The 24933-nt window shown below is 42.7% G+C and overlaps 1 long non-coding RNA gene across 1 annotated transcript in view; it reads left to right on the top strand.

Moving 5' to 3' along the window:
* Nucleotides 1–24118, top strand: part of LOC145510396 (uncharacterized) — a 42624-nt gene extending 18506 nt beyond the window's left edge. The window contains exons 3-4 of the long non-coding RNA XR_014056990.1: nt 19237–19323; nt 21754–24118. This is a non-coding gene — a long non-coding RNA (uncharacterized LOC145510396). The remainder of the gene's footprint in view (nt 1–19236; nt 19324–21753) is intronic.
* The last annotated feature ends 815 nt before the right edge of the window (nt 24119–24933 follow it).

Genomic DNA, 24933 nt, shown 5'->3' with positions numbered 1-24933 from the left:
GTTAAGGTCCTACTGGATTAGTGTGTTAGTCGCTCAGTCATGTCCAACTCTTTGTGACCCCTCGGACTGTAGTCCACTAGACTCCTCTGTTCATGAGATTCTCCAGGCAAGAATACTGGAGTGTGTTGCCATTTCCTGCTCCAGGGCATCTTCCTGACCCAGGGATCGAACCCGCGTCACTTTCACCTCCTGCATTGCAAGCAGATTCTTTACTGTTTAAGCCACCAGGGAAGCCCCCATACTGAAATAGGGTGGGCTCCTAATCCAGTATGACTGGTGTCCTTAGAAAAGGGAGAAATTTGGACAGACACACACACACAGACAGACACACACACACATACAAACACACTCAAGAGGAACACCATTATGAAGATGAAGGCAGAGACTAGGGAGATACTTCTACAAGTCAAGGAACACCAAAGACTGCTAGCAAGTCACTAAAAGTAAGGCGAGAGACATGAGGCAGGATTCTCCTTCATGACCTGCAGAAAGAATCAGCGCTGGGCTTGCCACTGGTTGGCTCAGTGGTAAAGAATCCGCCTGTCAATGCAGAAGACACCCATTCCATCCCTGGCCCAGGAAGATCCCATATGCCTAGGAGCAACTAATCTTGTGTGCACCTGAGCCTGTGCTTTAGAGCCTGGGAACCTCAAATCCTGAAGCCCACGAGCCCTAGAGCCACCACAAAGAGAAGCCCCTGCCACGAGAGTAACCCCCACTTGCCGCAACTAGAGAAAAAAACATGCCCAGAAATGAAGACCCACCACAGCTAAAACTAAATAAATAAAGAAATAAAATTATCAGAAAGAAAAAAAAAACCCGCTGACATCTTGATCCCAGATTTCAGCCTCAGAAACTATGACACAATAAATTCCTGCTGTTAAGCCCCTGAGCTTATGGTACTTTGTTACGGCAATCCTAGCAAACAAACACAACCATGCAGGAAATTTGAAGCACATGTTTGCCAGGCCTTGTCTAACATCTGTAATGAACATTTTAGAACAACTGGAAAAATAATTGTCAAGTTACCTCTCAAAACACAGTCACTCCACTCTCATCTTCTCTCTCTGTTTCTCTGTTTCTCTGGGTGATTTGCTTTTATCATTTATTATCATATCCTGAAGCCTAAAGTTTTGAGCTCATATCACATCAGAAAACTGGCTTACATGAGGAGGTATGCTTATTTTTCCCTCATAACCTCCGGGAAGAAGAAATGCTCTTGAATTTCATTCAGCAACCAATAGCAAACATTAAAGAAAAAAATCCCATCTGGGGTTTATTTTTCCAACATAAAACCTCAGTTATAAAATGTGACTTAGGGACCTCCCGGGTGGTCCAGTGGTTAATACTTTGAGCTCCCAGTGTAGGGGCCCGGGGCCCACAACTAAGCCCATGTGCCACAACCAAAGATTCCATATGCCGCAACTATGACTCCCCATGGCCACATAAATTTTAAAAAATAAAATATGACTTTTTGCCAAAACTTGGCCTCTGTTCACCAGTGCCAAGCAGAAACACACAGACGGAGTTTGGGGTGAAGTAGAAAACAGCAGCTTTTATTCCTTTGCCAGGTACAGGGGGCCACAGTGGGCTAAGGCCCTGAAAATCATGTGACCCACCCTGGAGGGGGTAGCGAGGAGTTTTATAGTGTTCAAGGAGTAGGGGCGTGATCAGCTCATGGACAGTTCTCGGATTGGTTGGCATCAAGGTGAAGTTTCAAGCCTCATCAACCTTCTGGTTTCATCCAGTCTGGGGTCTGTGTTCTTGGGGTAAGCAGTGTTCATCTGGAGGGGGTCTGCTTCCTGTAAAAACAACTTAGGAATGTGTGTCAGGCCTTTATCTATATCTTTCAGGGAACTAGGAATTCAGTGATTCTGCTCTGCAGCAGAATTATTATCTAAATTGTTACCAGTTCCCTAGCTCAACAGTTATTCTTTGTTTCTACATCTTCACATTTACCAATCATTAACTCTTGAGTCAGCATTTTACTTCAAAAGACAAGACATGGGGGCTTGTACATGGTTTCAGTGTGTGGAGGTTAAAATTTTTTTCAGAGTATGGTCTTGAGTCACCTGTGCTGTGCTTAGTTGCTCAGTCATGTCCGACTCTTCTGTGGCGATTCTCCAGGCAAGAATACTGGAGTGGATTGCCATGCCCTCCTGCAGGGGATCTTCCCAACCCAGGGATCGAACCCAGGTCTCCCACATTGCAGGAGGATTCTTTACCAGCTGAGCTACCAGGGAAGCCCCCTGAGACACCTACAAAGGTACAAATCCCTTGATTCTTAAGGGAGACTTCACCTAAGGCTTCAGGCTTGGCTGGATCCAGGTGCTCAAACAGTGTCAGGAATCTGTTTTTCCGTTCTCAGCCCTGCTTCCCTTTGTGTTGTCTTCATTAGCTGTCTGGTTCTCCCTGCTGTAGGCAGTTCCATTCTCCAAGCTTAGCAACTATGGCAGAAATCCTGGAAGTAAGTCTCATCACCTTGAGATATGTGCTCATGGCTGAACTATGAACAAAGAGATATCATACACTGAATGGCCAGTCTTGGTTCTATGCCCAGTTCTAAAGCTGGCCCTTCTCAAGTCACATGGATAAGAATGGGACAATGGGGACTTCCCTGGTGGTCCAATGGTTAAGACTCTACACTCACAATGCAGGGGCGCCTGGGTTCGACCCCTGGTCAGGGAACTAAGACCCCACATGCTGCAATTAAGAACCTGCATGCCACAACGGAAGATCCTCCTGGCGAAGCAAAGACTCTGCATGTGGCAACAAAGATTCTGTGTGCCACAGCTAAGACCTGGTGCAGCCAAATAAATTAAATATATATATATATATATAATGAGACAATGATTCCCCAAAAGAAAATCAGAAGAAATATATTAACAGAAAAAAGAGAAATGTATGTTGGACAGGCAAACCCAACAGATATCCACTATGCCTATGTATGCTAAGTGAGTCATTAAGGCTTACTAAAACATAGTGTTCATAAATATAAACTAGCAAGCCACTACAGTTAACTGAGCATTTTTATTTGGTATTCCACCTAGAAGTCTGGCTGCCAAATAATAACCCACAGTATCACACACACACACATGTATACACCAATAGTAGGAATTTCCATAATTCCCTGAAGGAACATTTTGCCTTTGTATTCTCTTGAGTTGGCCGTGGTTTTTGAATGCTGTTCTTTTTGCTTAGCTAATGATAAATTACTGTGGGCTTAGCTTGCTATTATCAGTTTAATTTGTTGTGGGTTGTTTGGCAAATCCTACAGTATTTAATAACACTCATTTGCATCAGCAGTACTTTTGGCCTGTAATTTTTCAGTAAGTAGACTTTAAGTCATATATGCATTGAGTGAAAAGAAGAGTTAGCTCTACTCTTACTGCTAAAGCAGATGTACACACTATTACCCAAATTTTAGGATGTGTTTAGGATGACGTGTCTTCTTAACCACCCAATTGTCATCCAATGGATGGTGGGAAGAGGTGGGGTCTTGATTCTCTCCTGGTTGTGTTGGGGGATAGAAAACTTTTTAGAGATAATGGATTTAAAGGGCTTTATGGATACCAGTTATTTTTTAATTTTTCAGTTGAAGCATAGTTGATTTAAATGTCTTAATTTCTGATGTACAGCAAAGTGATTGAGTTATACATATATATATATATTCCTTTTTAATATCCACTATGGTCTATCACCAGCTTCCCCGGTGGCTCAGATGTTAAAAAACCTGCCTGCAATGCAGGAGACCCAGGTTCAATCCCTGAGTTGAGAAGATCCCCTGGGGAAGGGAATGGCTACCCACTCCAGTATTCTTTGTTGCTGTTGTTTTTCAGTCGCTCAGTCGTGTCCGACTCTTTGGGACCCGATGCGTTGTAGCACAGCCGGCTTCCCTCTCCTTCACCATCTCTCAGAGTTTGCTCAAACTCATGTCCATTGAGTCAGTGATGACATCCAACCATCTTGTCCTCTGTCATCCCCTTCTCTTCCTGCCTTCAATCTTTCCCAGCATCAGGTTCTTTTCTAATGACAATGATTCCCCAAAAGAAAATCAGAAGAAATATATCAACAGAAGAAAGAGAAATGTATGTTAGACAGGCTCCTTGCATCAGGTGGACGAAGTATTAGAGCTTCAGTTTCAGCATCAGTCCTTTTAATAAATATTCAGGATTGATTTCTTTTAGGATTGACTGATTTGATCTCCTTGCAGTTCAAGGGACTCTGAAGAGTCTTCTCCAACACCACAGTTCAAAAGCATCAAGTCTTCAGCACTCAGCCTTCTTTATGGTTCAGCTCTCACATCCATACATGACCACCAGAAAAACCATAACTTTGACTAGACGCACCTTCGTTGGCAAAGTAATGTCTCTGCTTTTTAATACACTGTCTAGGTTTGTCATAGCGTTTCTCCCAAGGAGCAAGTGTCTTTTAATTTCGTGGCTGCAGTCATCATCTGCTGTGATTTTGGAGCCCAAGAAAGTAAAGTCCATCACTGTTTCCACTGTTTCCCCATCTATTTGTCATGAAGTAGTGGGACCAGATGCCATGATCTTTGTTTTTTGAATGTTGAATTTTAAGCCAGAATTTTCACTCTCCTCTTTCACTTTCAGCATGAGGCTCTTCAGTTTCTCTTTGCTTTCTGCCATAAGGGTTGTGTCATCGGCGTATTGGAGAAGGCAATGGCACCCCACTCCAGTACTCTTGCCTGGAAAATCCCATGGACGGAGGAGCCTGGTAGGCTGCAGTCCATGGGGTCGCTAGGAGTCAGACACCACTGAGCGACTTCACTTTCACTTTTCACTTTCATGCATTGGAGAAGGACATGGCAATCCACTCCAGAGTTCTTGCCTGGAGAATCCCACGGAGAGAGGAGCTTGGTGGGCTGCTGTCTATGGGATCACACAGAGTCGGACACGGCAGCGGCAGCAGCAGCATCGGCGTATCTGAGGTTATTGATATTTCTCCCGGCAATCTTGATTCCAGCTTCTGCTTCATCCAGGCCAGCATTTCTCATGATATGCTCTGCATATAAGTTAAATAAGCAAGGTGACAATATACAGCCTTGACATACTCCTTTCCCAATTTTGAATCAGTGTGTTGTTCTGTGTCCAGTTCTAACTATTGCTTTTTGACCTGCATAGAGGTTTCACAGGAACCTGGAGAATCCCATGGACAGAGGAGCCTGGTAGGCTACAGTCCATGGGGTCGCAGAGTCAGACACAGCTGGCTAACACAAGGCCTTCTAGGTACTAGTTTTAATATATTGGAAAATGTAAGTGGAAGAGTACTGGAGTATATGTTTGAAAAACTGGTCTTCAATTGTGGAGGATCTGAAAGCTTGATCCAGACTGGGGTTGGAAACTCCTGTAAAGGACCAGATAATAAATATTTTGGGCTTTGCAGTTTGTACAGTCCCTGTCGAGGTGACTTAAAACTAACTTTTTAGCATTAAAAGAGCCACAGGTAACTTCCCTGGTGGCCCAGTGGTTAAGAATCCACCTGCCAATACAGGGGACATGGGTTCGATCCATGGTCCAGGAAGATCCCACATGACTTGGGGAAACTAATCCCCTGTGTCATTACTGAACCTGTGCTCTAGAGCCCACACGCTGCAACTACTGAAGTCCACACACCCTAGAGCCCATGCTGTGCAACAAGAGAAGCCACCACAATAGGAAGCCTGCACACCGCAACTAGAGAAAGATGCAGCACAGCCAAAAATAAATAAATTAAAGTTTAACTGTTATTTTAAAAAACAGCTATGAACAGTAGGTATATGAATGGGTGTGGCTGTGTGTCAGTAAAACTTTACTTACAAAAATAGGTAGCCAGAAAATTTGGCTGGTGAGCCATAGTTTGCCAACACCTGATCTGGGAGTTTGCTAATACTTCGTTCTGTTGAACCCTTGAGGATGTTTGCTTATGTGAATTTCAGTGCCCAGTTTAAATACCTGAGAGATGTTAATTATTTTTTGCTAAGAATTTGGTGGCTCAGATGGTAAAGAATGTGTTCAATCCCTGGGTCAGGAAGATCGCCTGGAGAAGGGAATGGCAATCAACTCCAGTATTCTTGCCTGCAAAATCCCATGGACAGAGGAGCCTATGGGTTACAGACCATGGAGTCACAAAGCACAACTAAGCAACTAACACTTTCACTTTCATGACGAGTTTCAACCCTCATTCTGTGGGATGGGAAACTTAATCTCAGACCATTTAGGGTACTCTTCTGCTTGGTGGGGTGCTTTTTTTTGGTGCCATAATGCTGCATCTTAGTTTTCTGGGCCTCACATGGTGCCTAGGATGGGGATGAGGCATGGAGAAAGGAAGGATAAGTTGCCAAGTCACTGTCTCTCTGTGATGGCCACGTCGAAGTATGCCTCATCATTTTCGTTCTTGGTTCCTGGCTGCTATGGGTTGAATTGTGATCCTCAACAACAACAACAAAATGTTTAAGTCCTAAACCTCAGTACCTCAAATTATAACCTTGTTAGGGTCATTGTAGATGTAACTAGTTAAGATGAGGCCATGATGGAGAAGGGTGGAACTTAATTCCAATATGATTGCTGCCCATTTTTTAAGATTTTTGTTTTTGATGTGGACCATTTTTAAAGTCTTTACTGAATCTGTTACACTATTGCTTCTGTTTTATGTTTTGTTTTGTTTTTTTCGTCCTCAAGGCATGTGGGATCTTAGTTCCCCAACCAGGGATTGAAACCATACTCCCTACATTGGAAGGCAAAGTCTTAAGCACAAGACCACCAGGGAAGTAACTAGTGTCCTTCTAAAAAGAGAAGAGGATAGGGTTTCCCTGGTAAAGAATCCACCTGCCAATGCAGGAGACCAGATTCGATCCCTGGTCTAGGAAGATCCCACATGCCACTGAGCAATGAAGCCCATGCACTACAACTATTGAGCCTGTGCTCTAGAGCCTGGGGAGCACAAGTACTGGGCCCTCATGCAACAGCTGCTGAAGCCTGCATGCCCTAGAGCTTGTGCTCCACAACAAGAGAGGCCACCACAATGAGAAGCCCACACACTGCAATTAGAGAGTAGCCCCTGCTCACCCCAGCTAAAGAAAAGCCCAAGCAGCAGTGAAGACTCAGCACAGCCAAAACATAAATAAATGTAACGGTATGAAAAAGAATAGGATTGTCAGGTGTTTACAAAAAAATAAATAAAAAGAAAGAGGGGAGAGAAGACACTGAGGCACAGGGAGAATATCACATAACAAGGAGCAGAGGCTGAGTGCTATAGCTGTCAGTCAAGGAATGCCAAGGTTTACTGCAGACAAACCACCAAAAGCTGGGAAAAGACAAATAAAGTTTCTCCCCTACAAGTTTTAGAGGGATTGTGGCCCCACCAACATCTTAAGTTCAGACTTCTAGCCACCAGAACTGGGAGGAAATACATTTTATTGTTTTAAGTGACCCAATTTGTGGCAAGCCTTGGAAATTAATCCATTGGCCAGTGCCAGTCACTGCCAGAGCTCTGAACCCCATCCTTTGTCCCAAATCCATTTCCCTCATCTTCCAAAGTAATAGAATGGTAGCCAGGGACTTCCCAGGTGGTGCAGTGGATGGGAATCTGCCTGCCAATGCAGGGGACATGGGTTCAATCCCTGGTCCCAGAAGATTCCATGCCACAGAGCAACTAAGCCAGTGGGCCACAACTACTGAGCCTGTGCTCTAGAGCCTGGGAGCCATGACTACCAAGCCCATGTGCTGCGAGTCTGTTCTCCACAAGAAGAGAAGCCACCACAATGAGAAGCCCAAGCATGGCAACAAAGAGTGGCCCCCTGCTCACTGCAACTAGAGAAAGCCTGTGCAAAGCAGCGAAGACCCAGAACAGCCAAAAAATAAATAAGTAGAATTATTTTTAACAAATAAATAAAGAATAGTAGCCAGGAACATAACTGCTCAGTTAGACATTTCCCAGCCTCCCTTGCAGCTAGGTGAGGCGATGTGACTGAGTTCCCACCAATGGGGCATGAGAGGAAGTGACATATTCCACTCCCTGGCTTGAATCTTATGGACAATACACACATTTCCTGCATGCTCTCTTTCTCCTTCCTACTGGCTGGAACTGAGATGTAACGGTGACCTGGTGTTGATCAGAGGAATACAGCAATGCTACAGGACAGTGGGTCATAAACATGGCTATACATTAAATCTCCTGGGGAGCTTTAAAAAAACCTATACCCAGATCCCACTGCAGACCAATTAATTCTGAATCTCTAATGGCAGGGTCAAGCATCCATATATTTTTATACCTAAACCCTAAGCTTAACCCTAACTGTAAACACCAAAGACTGAGGGAAGATTTTTAAAGCAGCCAGAAAGAAAGTACCTTTCCAGGTGATTTCAGTGTGTGGTCAGGATGGGAACTAATGCCTTAGGGAGGATGAAGCAAGAAGAGGAACCTGGGAACCTGAGTGCACTAGGAACTACCTTGCCAACCTGGACCGTTCCATTGGATGAGGGACTCTCATTTCTCATGAAACATCACTCATATCGCATTGATATCATTCACCTTCAAAACCAGAGTAATTTTGATAAATTTAAAGACTTCATGTTAGTTTATCAGTAACTAAGACAGAGGAGATATCTGATGTAGCAGGGCTTTATTTCAGGGCACTGGAAGAGCCCTTTCCCTAACCATCCATTCCTCTTGCACTTCCCAGCTTCTGTGTCCTGCTACCTCTGTTCCATTTTCAAACATGTAACCCAATTTTCACTCCTTTGAATAATATCATTGAGTTCTTAGCATAATAGATTTAATCCTCAGTGATATGAGTATCATTATCCCTACATTTACAGATGGGGAAACTTAAGCCCAGAGGTGCAATGCAGCCAAGTTCCATTTGGGGCATAGCCTGTGCCTTTAGTTAAGTTATATTATCCTTTATTCCTTGTGAATTTTACTAATGAATTTTGTTAATAAAATGTCACACTTATATGCTCATATGCCTTCAGAAATATTACAAGCCATACATATTAAATATGGAAACCAATGAATCTTAAACTTGAAAGGACTGTACAGCCAATTTTTTTAACTTAACTCCTTTATTTTAAGGTGAGAAAACCAAGACTGCATTCATCCATTTATCATTCATTCAATAAATGAGTATTGGTATAAACAAAGTGTCACCCTAATGAGGACTAAGTATGTGTCAGGCACTGTTCTAAACCCTTTGCAGTTATCAACTCATGAAACTCAGAAACACCCTTATGAGATACCATTATTCACCCCATTTTTGGGTAGGAAGCCAAGACACAGAAAAGTAGAGTTCACACTGCTAGCAGGTGGCGAAGAAATGATTCAGTCCCAGGAATCTTATACACAGGCACAGCACTAGATGAGTAATTTTAAATTCATACTTTTAATTTCAAAATTTTTAAAAGTCCAAAACCATGAGAAACTGCTCTGACCAAAAGATTGGAGAAATAATCAACAACAGACTTGAACCCCTTTCCAAGGTCCTCAGATAGTGGAATCGTCAGGTACAAAGAGCAACAACAGGTGAAATAGTAAAAATAAAATTAAGGATGCAGTCACAAAGATGACCAAACAACAAGAAAGTTGAGGGGGAAATAGAGTTTTTAAAATAAAATCTGTAGAAATAAAAAATATAAAACTCAACTAATTAAAAGCAGCTTAAACGCAACCCGAGAGAAAATGAGTGAACTGGGAGACATAGCTAAGGAGATAAACTGGACTGTAACACAAAGAAAGATAAGATAAAGAATAAGAATAAGAGAAATGAAGACTAAGATGATTAAACCCAAAGTACATCTAATCAAAGACCCAGGAGGATCAAAAAGAGAAAATGGAGGAAAGGCAACACTTAATGAGATCAAGAACTACAAATTTTCTAAAACTTATGAAAAATTAGTCCTCTGATTCAAGAATCATAACATAGTCCAAAAAGAATAAATAAAAAGGAATATATGGCTAAGCTTATCTTGGTGAAACTGGAGACACCAAAGACAGTGCCTGCCATGGAAGGAAGAGGATAAGAACATGCTGGGATTTACTTAGAATTGTTTTTACTAACAGTAATAATATAGCTAGTATTTACATATGCTATGCCAGGCACCATTCTGAATATTGGGTTGGCGAAAAAGTTCTTTTGAGTTTCCATACGATGTTATGGGAAAATCCAAAGTAACTTTTTGACCAACCCAATATTTTATTTGTATTAATTCATTTAATCTTCAACTCTATGAAGTACTTACTATTGTTAATCTCATTTTATAAACAAAAAAATAAAGTTCTAGAAAGACTAAGTGATGGGACCAGTGACCCACAGCCAGCAAGTAGTATAGCTGAAGGTTTAAAACTCTAGCTGAAAATCCTAAGAAAATCCATTTCCAAACATTACTTTGTATTTATCTGCAAAGTAATTCTTTGGGGGACTAGTAAGGACATTCCTAAGACTGTGAACAAGAAAGCTAGCAAAGCAACAATTTCCAGTTTAGTACCAAGAAGACAAACTCTTACTGAATATAGAGGAAAAAAAAAATTTCCCTGGTTCATCTCTAGAGGCAAATGCTTTGACAGAACATAATCCATTTGCCCCTGGGATGAAGTCAGAGCAGTTTCAATCTCAGGGTTTAATCTTTCCACCAAATGTGGGCTCTATTACAAATTCCCTTGGCTAGAAATTTTCAGGATCCAGAGAACACTCCTTCCTGGTCCCTAACATACAGACGCTGAGAGCAAATATTTGTCCCCTGGGAACCTTGGCAGGGAAAAATACAGAGAACAGCTTTTCTGCCACCAAGCCACTTGGGGAATTAAGATCATTAAATGCTAATAGCAGCTGTTAGGTACTTAGCAAATACAGCTAATCAGCCACCCACACATGGGGAAGTATTCTAAATCCACCATGGCTGCTAAATCCCCTGGTGACTGCAGGACTATTCATCTCCCTCCTGTCCAGGTAATTAGAAAGAACTGGATAACTGCCTCCTCCAAATAGCAGAAGCAGTGATATATCACAGCCTGTGACGTTACCACAAGTCGTGTGGCGGGATCAAAGGTCGAAAGTGCTTCTCAGCTGAGAAACATCACAGTATATAATAATAATAATAATGCAACAGCAGAGGCTGAAATTCATCAAGCCAGACTCTGTGGGAAGACTCTGATGCAGGTCCTGTGGAGGTGTCTAGAGAGGGCTCAGGGGTGCTCAGATTGAAGACTACATTTCTCTGCCTCCCCTGGGGCTGGGTGTGGCCATATGAGTAAGAGCTTGCCAATGATATGTGAGCCAAAGCAATGAGTGGCTTGTCCAAGAATTGGAATGTAGATGCGCCTATAATCCAGTCTGAATCCATCCGATGAAGATAATGCCGTAAGGAATGGCAGAGCAACAAGAAGCAGCAGGATCCTGGATATGATGGTGTGTGGAACAGCTCTACCCTGACAAGAACAGCTCATGAAAGACTGCCATGGGAAAGAGAAACACTGGTCTGTGTTCTCTTAAGCTACTATAATGGGGGATCCTTTTTGTTATAGCTTCTTAACATTTACCCTAATCCAATAGGCTAGTTCATTTAATCCTCACAACCATCCAGTGAATTGGTTATTTTTATTGGTCCCATTTTGCGGAGCCTGGTAGGCTGCAGTCCATGGGGTCACGAAGAGTTGGACATGACTGAACGACTTCACTTTCACTTTTCACTTTCATGCACTGGAGAAAGACATGGCAACCCATTCCAGTGCTCTTGCCTGGAGAATCCCAGGGATGGGAGAGCCTAGTGGGCTGCCGTCTATGGGGTCACACAGAGTCAGACACGGCTGAAGAGACTTAGCAGCAGCAGTAGCAATGGTCAAGAATCTGCCTGCCCATGGACCTAGAGTTTGCTGTGAAAGGAATGGGCTATGGCATCAACAAGCAAACACAGATTCACATCCCAGTTTTGTCGGTTACTGGCTATGTGACTTTGGGCTAGCTATTTGATTCTCGGTGTGCTTTGGTTTACTCATTTGTAAAATGGGAATAATAATAATAATGTGAGGATTAAGGATTTAAAAAAAAAGAAGAAGAAGAATCTGCCTGCCAGTGCAGAGGACATGCATTCAATGCATGGTCCGGGAACTAAGATTCAGCATGCCACAGGGCAACTAAGCCCATGTGCCACAACTACTGAGCCCACTCTCTAGAGACCGTGCTCTGAAACAAAAGAAGCCACCGCATGGAGAAGCCCACTCACCACAACTAGAGAAAGCCCTTGAGCAGCAACAAAGACCCAGGCCAGCCAAAATTAATTTTTTTTAATAATAATAACTAAATATATAGTTTGCCCCAAATCCTGAAACCAATAAGTGGTGCAAACAGAATTGGAAGCCGGGATTATCATGCTCCGAAAGCCCATGAAGAAGGTTCTGATTCAGTAAGTCCAGGGCGGTGGTGGAGATTTCAAGTTTCTAGAAAGTTCCCAGGTGGTACTGATGCTGCTAAGCCAGGTATCACAATTTGTGGAGCAAGGATTTCAACCACTCCACTCCTCTGCCTCCCCCAGGATTTAGGAGCTAAACTTCCAGATCCCAGAATTCTACTCTCAGATCTCCAAATGACAATGAAGAGCATCCTTAAAAAAAAGAATTTTCCCTTTCTGTGCTGTTCTCCACTCCTGGGAATTAGTTGGATTCATCAATTCAGGTTGTTTTAATAGGCAAATTTTCTTATGAGCATCAGATTTCTCGTAGGAAGTTGTCATGCTTCACAGAGCATGCGTGCATGCTAAGTCACTTCAGTCATGTCCGACTCTTTGCAATCCCATGGACTATAGCCTGGCAGGCTCCTCTGTCCGTGGTATTCTCCAAGCAAGAATACTGGAGTGGGTTGCCATGCCTTCCTTCAGGGCACTGTGAAATTGTGAAATATGATGCCACTTTTTGGAGATCTTGTGACAGCTGTCTTACCTTCTGTCTTTTCTTACTCTAGCTTTCTAACCCAAAATAACATTCATCAAGGCTGTTGGAAAGGGTGGCACAAGTTGTTATGTGCTCATTTCCTCAGGAGACATCAGCTACATGAAGGTAGAAACACTCTCAGCCTGGAGGGATGTTATAATCAACAGCAAAAACCATTTCAACACCCAAAACACTTGGGAAATGTCTCCCTAGGCAAACCCAACTCCAGCTTGAAAAATCAGCATATTGCCAAAGTAAGCTAAATTCAGTTCACAAAAGAGAAATATAAATGACCACTAAGTGTGTGGAGACATCCAATATTACTGGTAAATAAATGAAGTTTAAACAAGGTATACCATTCTTCACTGGAAAATCAGAAAAAAACTAAAAAGAAACATTAACACTCAGTGCTCTTGTTATCCAGGTGGGCTTCCCAGGAGGCGCTAGTGATAAAGAACCCACCTGCCAATGCAGGAGATGTAAGAGATGCGGGTTCAGTCCCTGGGTCAGGAAGATCCCCTGGTGGAGGGCATGGCAGTCCACTCCAGTATTCTTGCCTAGAGAATCTCATAGCCAGAGAAGTTGGGGAGCTAGAGTCCATAGGGTCACAAAGAATCAGACACTACTGAAGCCACTTAGCACGCATGCTGTAGTTGGTAAGAAGAAATGAGCACTTTAATTTACTGTAAAAAGAGCACCTACTGGGAATCATGTGGTTGCAGGTGACAAGATCCTGATTCAAAACTGTTGAATCGGGGACTTCCCTGCTGGTCCAATGGTTAGGACTTCACCTTCCTACGCAGCGGGTATAGGTTCGATCCCTGATCGGGGAACTAAAAACCCCACATGCCTCACAGCCAAAAAAAAACAAAACCTAAGAGTCAGTATTGTAACCAATTCAATAAAGATTTTTAAAATGGTCCACATCCAAAAAAATCTTTTTTAAAAATCATTTAATCAAAATGGGAATTGGGGGTCCAGGATTTCTCGCAGCCCCACAGGTCCCTCGTGCAGGAAAGAGGTGTTTGCTGTCTCTGGGGTTCACCCCAAGCGTGGTGGACCTACGCCACCTCAGCCAGGGTCAACGGTGAGGGGTGAGGTCAGGACCCACTACCAAAAAAGCAGCACGAGGACACTGCAGACTCCGGAGGAAGCTGCCTGCGTGGAGCTCACGCCTGGCCTATCACCAGGCTGCCTCTCCAGCTGCTCATGATAACGATGGGAAAACCCCAGCAAAGGACCACAGGACACAGACAGGACAATGCACTGCAGTCATGAGCACGTGCTGAGGAGGACAGCCACTCCTACAGCCGGGTACTGTACAGACCAAGGACAGGCAGGCGATCAAATCAAATTCCTTGTTTTAGGGAAACTAGGTCCTGGGGCATAGAAGCAGCCTGGAGGGTTGTGTGCAAACACACATCTGAGACCAAGGGGAAGGACAAGTGAGTTACAGCGTCTGCAAAAACAAGGTCAGAATCAGGAGTCAGTCAAGGCCATGAGGGCTGCTGGCCAGAGGGGAGCCAGAGGGAGCTTTACTGGAATACAATATTCCACTGTCATGTGGTTACCCCTTCATCCACTATTTGCTCTCTAACCAAGAGCCATCCAGTCTGGAAGGAAAAAAATCTTTTTCTTTTCTGCTTCTTTTTTTTGGCCTCTGGTCAGATAGCAGTCCACGTTCATGTTTGTTTCCCCCAGAGCATCTGATTAAAAGGATTCCATAAAACCTGAAAGAATTCCCTACCTCAATGTGTGACTCACCTTCTAACCTGGATGATAACAGCTAGTCTTCATGTACGTGAGTTCTAGCTGCTTCTTTACTAAATAAATTGTGAGATATTCTTTTGGGATTTTAAGATATAGAATTATTGGGTTTTCTTTCATTTTAAATAAACTGTACTGCTTGATCACCCTTTAAAAAAGGCGGGGGGGAGTGCAGAATTTTCTGGCAGTCTAGTAGTTAGGACTCAGGCTTTCAATGCTGAGAATCTGAGTTCAGTCCCTGGTCAGGGAACTAAGATCCCACAAGTCGCGTGGCATGGCCAAAAAAATAGGGAAGGGGGAAAGTGACAGGGATGGTTATTTATTGGTGACTCTGGGAAGTCCAAAGATGTATCAGGCTCCCAGCATGACTAGGTCCAGCACTGTCAAAGTTGTCATCAGAACTCACTTTGTCTCTCAGATCTGCTGCCCATTGGATAAGGAGCACCCTCCCTCCCTCCCATAATCTAACCATGACAGCTCTGGATAGGTGGGGTGAATTTCTAGAAATGCAACACATCTAGACCCTTTGCATGTAAAAGTGCAATGTCCTCCCTCATAGGCAGCATATATTTCCCTATTACACTGATATTGGGCTTGATCATATGACTTGCTTTTGCCAGTGGAATGTTAGCAGATGCGAACAAAGGATTTAAATGTGTCTGCATGATTTAGTGTAGCTCTTGTTATTTTCTTAGGAGATTAGTGTGCACCAGAAGTTGCTTCCCTTTTCTCCTGGGCCACAGATTTTGTGTGTGTGTGTAGCAAAGTTTTATTAAAGTATAAAACTTTAAAGTATAAAAAGTTTTATTAAAGTATAAAAGAGATAGTGAAAGCTTCTGACATAGACATCAGAAGGGGACAGAAAGAGTACCCCTTGCTAGTTTTTAGCAAGGAGTTATTTACCTATAAGCAAGCTGCTAACTGGAGAAGGAAATGACAACCCACTCTGGTATTCTTGCCTGGAGAATTCCATGGACAGAGGAGCCTGGTGGGCTACTGTTCATGGCATCACAAACAGTTGGACACGACTGAGTGACTAACCACAAGCTGCTAAGTAGAGAAAGGAAATGCCTCAAAACTGAGAGAGTTGCACCAGGCCCCTCACCCACAACACACATTTTGAGATAGAATTGTGGACCACAGATTTGACAAATGCGGATCAGAGCAAAGCCAACCCTACCCATTTGAGCCCAACCAATCCACAACTTGAAGCAGGGTCACCCAGCCATGCCTTGAACAGATCAATTCTGAACCAATCTTTACATATAGACCCACAAACATAAGAATAAAGGTTTATTTCAAAGAATGAAATAATGCCATTTGCAGAACATGTATGAACTTAGAGACTGTCATACTAAGTGAAATCAGGAGAAAGACAGATATCATATGATATCACTTATATTTGGAATATAAAATATGACACAAATGAAGTTATATACAAAACTGAAACAGACTTACGGATATAGTGGGGGAGGAATAGACTGGGAGTTTGGGATTAGCAGATGCAAATTTATATGTTGAATGGATAAACAACGAAGTCCTACTATTTACCACAGGGAACTATATTCAATATCCTATGATAGATTACAATGGAAAAGAATATGAAAAAGAATATATGTATATTTATGTATATCTGAACCACTGTGCTGTATAAGTGTATGTGTGTTAGTCACTATGTCGTGTCCAACTCTATGTGACCCCATGGAATGTAGCCTGCCAGGCTCCTCTGTTCATGGAATTCTCCAGGCAAGAATACTGGAGTGGGTATCCATTCCCTTCTTCAGGGGATCTTCCTGACTCAGGGATCAAACCTGGGTCTCCTGCATTGCCAGGCAGATTCTTTACCATCTGAGTCACCAGGAAAGCCCACTATACAGCAGAAATTAACACAACACTGTCCATCAACTATACTTCAATAAAAGACATTTAAAAAAAAAATAATGAACACTTACTTGGAATAAGCCACTAAGTTTTGGGCAGTTTGTTATATTGCATCATGGTAGTATTAGCTGATTGATACAAAAAGTATGGCTTCAGCATCCAGGAGCCACATGGCAACTGAGTCATTATCCACACACCACTACCTTTCAATTGCAAGAGTATTATTCATCATCTGCACCCACAACTGATACCAGCAAAAGAAACAAAACCTCATTTTTAAATGCACCAAAAGAGAAACTAAAAAATATATGGCTACGCTTATCAACAGTAGCCCAGAGTTCACTTTGCAAATTTATCTAGGAACTAATTCATTGTTGCAACCCACTGCCTGTAATTCAGTGGTTTATAATTTTTGGAGTCACAGTTCCTTTGGAAATCTGAGAGTTATGTTTCCTTCCTTTCAGAAAGTACATCTTTTCACATAAACATTCTTTATTTTAATGCAATGGAAACTAATTTCCTTCATGGTATAAAAAAACAACAGTATAAAGCCATAAGCCTTTCTCATCTACTTTTACAGGCAAATATTTTTTATTAAAGGATAGTTGATTTACAATGTTGTGCTAGTTTCCAATGTACAGCAAAGTGATTCAGTTATACACATATATATTCTTTTAAAGATTATTTTCCATTATAGGTTATTACAAGATATTAAATATAGTTCCCTATGCTAATATAGTAGGACCTGTTGGTTATCTATTTTATATAAAGTAATGTGTATCTGTTAATCCTAAAGTCCTAATTTTTCCTCCCTCCACACTTTCTCCTTCGGTAACCATAAATTTATTTTCTGTGTCTGTGTTTACAGGCAAGTATTAATGAATGCTTCCTAAAATATTTTGAAATTAATTCCAAACTGAGCAGTACAGTGACTATATAACCACTAAAGAATTACTTTTTCACACAGAACCTCACTATCTTTATCCATAAAATGCAGATTGTTAATAGCACCTACCTTGCAGGGTTGTCGTTGAGTGATAAATGAATTAATAACAAGTAAAGTGCTTATCACAGTACCTGGCATACAGTGATAATCAGGACATATGTTCTTTATTGCAACTCTTTTGAGTCAGAATTTTCAGTACTCATTGCTCTCAAATTAAAAGTTGGAAAGGAACAACGGATAACCAACAAGGACCTACTGTATAGCACTGGGAACTCTACTCAATATTCTGTGATGAACTTAATGAGAAAAGAATCCAAAAAAGAATGGAAATCTCTCTCTCTCTCTCTCTCTCTCTCTCTCTCTATATATATATATATATATATATATATGCATAACTGAATCATTTTGCTTTTCACCTGAAACTAACACAACATTGTAAATCAAATATACTCCAAAAAATATATTTTTAAAAACATAAAAATAAATAAAACTGGAGTGGGGACTTCCCTGGTGGTCCAGTGATTAAGAATCTGCCTTGCATTTCAGGGCATACAGGTTTGATCCCTGGTCGGAGAACTAAGGTCCCACTTGCTGCAGAACAACTAAGCCTGCACACCCTGGAGCTCATGTGCCACAACTACTGAAGCCCAGAGGCTCTGGAGTCTGTGAATCCCAGGGCTCTGTCCCTGGGATTTCCCAGGAAAGAATACTGGAGTGGGTTGCCATTTCCTCCTCCAGGGGATTTTTCCAACCCATGAGTCAAACCCACATCTCCTGTATCTCCTGCATTGCAAGTGGATTCTTTACCCTCTGAGCCATCAGGGAAGCCCGAAGACCAGGAATCAAACCCAGGTCCCTGCAGTGACAGCCCAGAGTGCCAACCAATGGACCACCAGGGAGTTCCCCACATTTCGCTCTCTTAATGGGATCTTTTGATGAAGAGAATTTCTTAATCTTAATGAAGTCTAATTTGTCAGTATTTGATGTTTAGTGTCTTTGGGGTCTAATTCAGCTTCTTATTCAAACCAAATAATACACCTTCTCATTGAAATTTACAAAAATACATTCAAATTTTAATTTTGTTTTATTAGCAAAATTTCAAAAGCTTTAGAAGCATTTATTGACTTTTGCCTGAAATGTGAGGGAGACATTTTCTGTTATTAATTATTTCTCTGTAATGAAAGTAAGAATCTGCAACTCTTGTTGATGCTACCTTCCTAGAAGATTTTCAAAGGCAATTTGGGTCATATGTGATGTTTAATTTTTTCACTGCCTTCAGAACCTGTGCTGTGTGTGCTCAGTCACTCAGTCATGTCCAGCACTTTTCGACCTTATGGACTGTAGCCAGCTGTAGGCTCCTCTGTCCAGGGAATTTTACAGGCAAGAATACTGAAGTGGCCATTCCCTACTCCAGGGGATATTCCTGACCAAGGGATCAAAACCATGCTTCTCATGTCTCTTGCATTGGCAAGCAGATTTTTTTTTACTACTAGTGCCACCTGAGAAGCCCTTCAGAACCTAAGTCCTGTATAAGGTGCAACTCCACTGTAAGAGCAAACTGTGGTTCCCCACGTATCCCATGTGCTTTTCTACATTTCCCAGTATCCCTTGCAGTTTAATTAGGGTCATGTGACTAGTTTTGGCCAATGGACTGTGAGCAGAAATGATGCATGTCATTTTCAGACTGAAGCAGTTAAGAACTGGTATTTCTCCTCTGACAGCCTTGGAAGCCATATGTTCCATTGGAAGCCATTTGGTGCAGCTACAAGATGGAAGAAAGTTGTTTAACATACTTCAGCAGCACAAAGGTGAGAAATAAACATTTACTGTGTTAAGCCACTGAGACTTCAGGGCTTGCCTATTGTAGCAGCTGCATTGCTTGATCTAACTAATACCTAAGGAGAATTAGAATTCCCACTAATAGAAACTACCAGAGCTCTGCAAGTTTGTCCCAACAGTTTCTGTGTCATCAACTCAGAATTGAGCTTCCCTTTGGCAAAGTTCTGCATCACTGATTTCTTAGGTCAGATTTTCCCGGAAGCAAAACCTGAAACAAAGATTCAGGTTGGGACTTCTCTGATGGTCCAGCAGTTAAGATTCTGCACTCCCAATGCAGGGGGCCTGGGTTCAATCCCTGGTCAGGGAACTAGATCCCATGTCTGTAACTAAGCCTTGACACAACCAAATAACTCAATAAATAAATATTCAGGTGCAAGTGACTTATTACAAAGCACTCACAGGATAACCATTAAGGGAGTAGGAGAAGTAGGACAGTGAAAGGAAGAAGTCACACACAGGGTGCGATATCAGGTGAAGTCCCAAATTCAGACTTATCAAGCAGGGAGTTCTAGGACACAAATTATACCCCAGGCAAAGGAGCCTGGATTTTTGTTTGTTTTTAATTTTTGTTTATTTATTTTTTGGCTGTGCTGGGTCTTCGTTGCTGTGCAAGAGTTTTCTCTAGTTGCGGCAAGTGGGGGTTACTCTCTAGTTGGGCAGTGCACGGGCCTCTCATTGCAATGGCTTCTCTTGTACAGCAGAGGCTCTAGGGTGCTCAGGCTTCAGTAGTTGCAGCTTACCATGCTAAAGCTTGGGCTCAGTAGTTGTGGCACATGGGCTTAGTTATTCCTCAGCATATGCAATACTCCTGGACCAAGGATTGAGCCTGTGTCCCCTGCATTGGCAGGTGGATTCTTAACCACTGGGCCACCAGAAAAGTCCAGGAGCCTGTTTTTTCAACCCTTTAGTACCACAGACTGAATGACTTAAACAAAAGAAATTTATTTCTCACAATTCTGGAGGAGGGAAGTCCAAGATCAAGGTGCCAGCAGTTGTTCAGTTGCTCATCTGTGTCCAACTCTTCGTGACCCCATGGATTACAGCACATCCTGCTTCCCTGTCCTTCACTGTCTCCCTGAGTTTGCTCAAATTCATGTCCACTGAGTCGGTTATACCATCCAGCCATCTCATCCTCTGTCGCTCCCTTCTCCTCCAGCCTCAATCTTTTCCAGCATCAGAGTCTTCTCCAATGAGCCGGCTCTTTGTATCAGGTGGCCAAAGTATTAGAGCTTTAGTTTCAGCATCAGTCCTTCCTTTAGGATTGACTGGTTTGATGTCCTTGCTGTCCAAGGGACTCGCAAGAAGCATCAATTCTTCAGCCCTCAGCCCTTCTTTATGGTCAACCCTAATTTCCGTACTTGACTACTGGAAAAACCATAGCTTTGACTATACGGACCTTTGTCAGCAAAGTGATGCGTCTGCTTTTTAAGATGCTGTCTAGGTTTGTCATAGCTTTTCTTCAAAGGAACAAGTGTCTTTTAGTTTCATGACTGCAGTCACTGTCTGCAGTGATTTTGGACCCCAAGAATATAAACGGTGTCACTGTTTCCATTTTTCCCCATCTATTTGCCATGAAGTGATGGAACTGGATGCCATGATCTTCGTTTTTTGAATGTTGAGTTTTAAGCCAGCTTTTTCACTCTCCTCTTTCACCTTCAGTGGATGTCAAATAATGGTTGCAGATAGCCACCTTTTCACTGTGTACTCATGTGGCCTTTCCTCAGTGCACGTGTGAAGAGCAAGCTATCTCGTATCACCTCCTCTTATTTTTAAAAAGTATTTATTGATTTGGTTGCACTGGGTCTTAGTTGGGGCATTTGGTATTTTTAGTTGGAGTATGTGGGACCTAGTTCCCTGACCAGGGATCGAACCTGGGTCCCCTTCCTTGGGAGCACGGAGTCTTAGCCACTGACCACCAAGGAAGACCCTCCTCCTCTTCCTATAATGAACAAATCCTATCTGATCAGGGCCCCACCATTAATACCACATTTAACCTTAATTTCCTCATAAAGTCCCCATCTCCAAATGTATTCATATTGGGAGTTAGGGCTTCAATATATAAATTGGGGGTGGAGGGGGTACAAATTTTTGGCCCCACGACAGACTCCTAAACCATCAGTAGCTGGACACCAGGATGGGGAAGTGAGATAAACTGCCAGGCACTTATGGTCCTCCAGTATGAGCAGGGTGGCTCCAGAGCTAACGAGCAACCCTCTGAAGGCCACAGGTGTGAGCAAGCAGCAGGTAAGCTTGAAGAAGCTGGGTGATGTGTACACAGAGCTGGAGTCCAGGTCTGGTTGGCAAAAACACTTCAAGATACTCCACTGCTGTATCAATAAGAGATGACATGCATCTGTTCTAATGGAGGAATTGAATGAATTATAATTGTTTATCTGCAGATTTCTGACCCTGCACACCAGGCTGAAGAAGTCTTCTGCTAGACTTGGAAATTTCCACAGAGTTAGCCTCCGATCTCCTCTCACAGCCTGGAAGTTTGATCAAAAGACTTCCTAGGTTTTTCACAAAATCCATAATGGTAAACACAGGGCTTTGATTTCCCCCTTGTTCAGATGATTCCAAACTACTGCTGAGCCCTGGTTGATTTCTCTGTCAGTGAGATCACTGCTCTGACAGTGAGAAAAAAAGCCAGAAACTTCCACCCAGAGCCCAATCAAGCATCTGTCTTAAAAGCATTTGCCTTGAAATCCAGCCAACTTCGGTGCAATAAAAAAAGAATCCATTTTCTGCTTCTATTTCTTGACCAACTCCTAGAAGAGGCAGTAAATCAAGTCTTGGGCTCTGTGGACGTCAGTGGTTGGCACGGGAGCAATGATATGCTTATCAGCTGGTTGGCAGTGCCTACAGAGAGGCTGTGAATCAGGAGGGCATGAGCCAATCCATAATCCCCACAGCAGCCAAGCCAGGTGTGCTGTCAAGCATCACAGATGCTCCTGAGCTAGAAGACGGAGAGATTTCTTCCAGTCGAAGTTTATATTTGTTAGGAAAACTGTTCAGTCTTTCACAGATATTGACAGCCTTGTCAAATCCAAAGTGGGGTCAGAAAATGGAAATTCTCCTTGGATGGGGTCCATGGGCACATAATATCTGTGCATTTGCTCTTTGCACTCAGAAACGTCTGCCGTTCCATCCAGTTGCACACAGAAGAGAGATGGGAAGCTGTCCACTCCTCCATAACCTGCTTCAAAAATATTAAAAGAATGATTAGCAGTCCTGGGCTGATGGCAAACACAATTCTTTGGTTTTCTTCCCCTGCTTCAAATCACAAAGCAATTTGGCTCTTTCTAGGAGGCATGGCTCTACTGGAGTCCTAGTCCGTGTGCCATAGGAGATGTCAAGACAATGTCTTTGTTGGAGCAATGCCAACTCCTTGTAAAGTTTTGTTTTTCAAAATTGTGCTTTTGGGACTTCCCTGTTGGTTCAGGGGTTAAGAATCTGCCTTGCAGTCCAGGGAACAAAGGTTCGATCCCTGGTCAGGAAAGATCCTACATGTTACAGAGCAACTAAGCCTGCACACCACAACTACGGAGCCCGCAGGCCACAACAAGAGAGTCCTCACACCACAGCCAAAGATCCTGCAAGATGCAGTGAGTATCCCTTGGGCCACAACTAATACTGAGGCATCCAAATTAATTAATTAATTTTAAAATGCTAAAAAAAACTAAAATGTGTCTTCTACACACACACACAAGTTCAAGTTGGATAGGCTTAATATATTCAATCTACTTTGACAGCATCTTAATTTTAATTGCCCCAGAAGCTGAGACAAAGATGTGAGAATAAATCCACAATTTAGAAAGTAGCTCCAGAAAGTATGAGTATATTATAGAGATGGAAGACAAGGAAGACAAGACAGACAGTAAATGATGTATTGGCAAGAGAGTTACTGCCATGAGTTACTAGAGCTTAATCCTTCTAGAAGTCTAGCAGCCAGTGTAGAATTGAAGCGTGAAAGAGCTGGGGTATTGACCCACCAACTCCTGTCAGTCATTTGTAGAAGGCTGCTCTCAATGGGGACTTTGATTTCCAAGCACTTCTGGCTGCCACTGTGAAGACAAAACAGACTCTGTTTGCAAGAGAAAGCTTCTGATCAAAGAGATACCAGTCCTGGTAGCTGGAAATGGGGTTAGTGTTCACCAGAGTGTCGAAGGAGAGGGAAAACCCTCAAGCTTCAGGGGATGAGAGGAAATGGAGCCAGTGTTCACTAGAGTGTCAAGGAAGAGGGGAAATCCTCAAGCTTCAGGGGGTGAGAATCTAGCCACACAAGCAACACTAAACTTTTGTGACCCATCACTTGAATGATGAATAGAAAGCCAAAATGGGCCAGGCGTGGTTAACTTACAGGAGGAGAAAAAAAGCCCTTCTTTTTTCAGTTGTGGTTCAAAATGCATAACATAAGATTTACCATCTTAACCATTTTTAGGTGTACATATCAGTGGGCTTCCCTAGTGGCTCAGACAGTAAAGAATCTGCCTGCAATGCAGGAGACCTGGGTTCCATCCCTGGGTCAGGAAGATCCCCTGGAGAAGGGAAAGGCTGCCCACTCCAGTATTCTGGCCTGGAGAATTCCATGGACAAAGGAGTGCTGGTTATAGTCCAGGGAGTCACAAAGAGTCAAACACAACTTACAGACTAACACTTTCAGTGCATTAAATACATTCAGATTTTGTGTAACCGCCATCCATCCCCAGAATACTTTGCCTCTTGTAAAACTGAAACTGTATACCCATTAAACACTGACCACTCAGCCTCTGTCATCCAGCGTTCTATTTTACGTCTCTATGAATTTGACTTCTCTAGGGACCTCAAGTAAGTGGAATGATATGGTACTTATCCTTTTGTGACTGGCTCACTTGAGTTATCATAATGTCCTCAAGATTCATCCATGCTGTAGCACCTTTCAAGATTTCATTTCTTCTTAAGGCTGAATGATATCCCATTGTATGGACAATACTGGACTTCTCAGGACCTCAAGTAAGTGGAATGATACGGTACTTATCCTTTTGTGACTGGCTCACTTGAGTTATCATAATGTCCTCAAGATTCATCCATGCTGTAGCACCTTTCAAGATTTCATTTCTTCTTAAGGCTGAATGATATCCCATTGTATGGACAATACTGGACTTCTCAGGTGGCGCCAGTGGTAAAGAATCTGCCTGCCAATGCAGGAGATGTAAGAGACTGGGTTGGATTCCTGGGTTGGAAAGATGCCCTGGAGAAGGAAATGGCAACCCACTCCAGTATTTTTGCCTGAGAAATTCCATGGACAGAGGAGCCTAGCAGGCTACAGTCCATGGGGTCGCAAAGAGTCGGACACGACTGAGCATCTGAGCACATGGATATGCTACATTTTGTTTACTCATTCCTCCGATGAGGGACACTTGGGTTGCTTCCACCTCATGGCAATTGTGAAGAATCCTGCTATGAATATCTAGCACACATTTTGTGGAGGAAGAACACCAGAAGGATTCTGAAATCCAGCACTACATCAATGCTGAGGCCATGCTTCTCACAGGCTGCCCCCACTAGTGACCGAGCAGGGCAAGGACACTGAGGCAGGC

Source organism: Giraffa tippelskirchi, chromosome 6, assembly GCF_054371585.1.
Source record: "Giraffa tippelskirchi isolate mGirTip1 chromosome 6, T2T-mGirTip1v1.2.pri, whole genome shotgun sequence".
In the NCBI taxonomy this organism is placed as follows: Eukaryota; Metazoa; Chordata; class Mammalia; order Artiodactyla; family Giraffidae; genus Giraffa; species Giraffa tippelskirchi.
The sequence above is the reverse complement of the archived record's forward strand: the minus strand, read 5'-3'. Positions and strand labels throughout refer to the sequence as shown.